A 971-nucleotide genomic window follows, 5' to 3' on the forward strand; every position below is an offset into this window, starting at 1 on the left:
TTTCTGTGCAATTCCTCTGCTGTATGTTCTGAATCTTCAATTCTCTGTATTATTGACTTGAAAAGACACAAATTAAAAATATTTTTGGATTTTTAATAATAAGGACAAACCAAAATGCAACAAGAATCAAATGACAATGCATGCAAGACACCAAACTTAGCAGTTTGTATACTACTGACACTATGAAAATGCATATGAGACACACAAAACACTCAAGTCAATTGAATTCAAAGATTAGAGCACGAAAATTATCAAGAATTACTTGAAAATCCTTAATACACATGAATGAATGCATGCAATTGACACTAAACTTAAGATGAGACACTACAAACAAGCAAATTTTTTTGGTTTTTATGATTTTTTTTATTTTTTTTTGTGTTTTTCGAAAATTAAAAGGAAAAAGAAATCAAAATTCTTAATGAGAATTCCAGGAATCAGTGCAATGCTAGTCTAAGACTCCGGTCCAGGAATTAGACATGGCTTCACAGCCAGCCAAGCTTTCAAAGAAAACATCGGTCCAAAACACTAGACATGGCCAAAGGCCAGCCAAGCCTTAGCAGATCACTGCTCCAAAAGCAAGATTGATAAAAATCAACAAGATTTTGTGATGATAAGTTAAAACCTCGGTCCAATGAGATTAGACATGGCTTCTCAGCCAGCCAGATTTCAACAAATCATCATGAAACTCTAGAATTCATCTTCAAGAATTTCGAGAAAAAAAATACCTAATCTAAGCAACAAGATGAACCGTCAGTTGTCCAAACTAAACAATCCCCGGCAACGGCGCCAAAAACTTGGTGCTGTTGCCGGATCTTGGCACTGATGTTACCGGACCAAAAGCTTGCTCAAAACTTGAACAATCCCCGGCAACGGTGCCAAAAACTTGGTGCGCGAAATTGTGAACAATACTTTTTCACAACTCAAATAATCCCCGGTAATGAATCCAAAAACTTGGTGTTCAATACCATGGC

This window comes from Arachis duranensis, chromosome 5, assembly GCF_000817695.3.
Source record: "Arachis duranensis cultivar V14167 chromosome 5, aradu.V14167.gnm2.J7QH, whole genome shotgun sequence".
NCBI lineage: Eukaryota > Viridiplantae > Streptophyta > Magnoliopsida > Fabales > Fabaceae > Arachis > Arachis duranensis.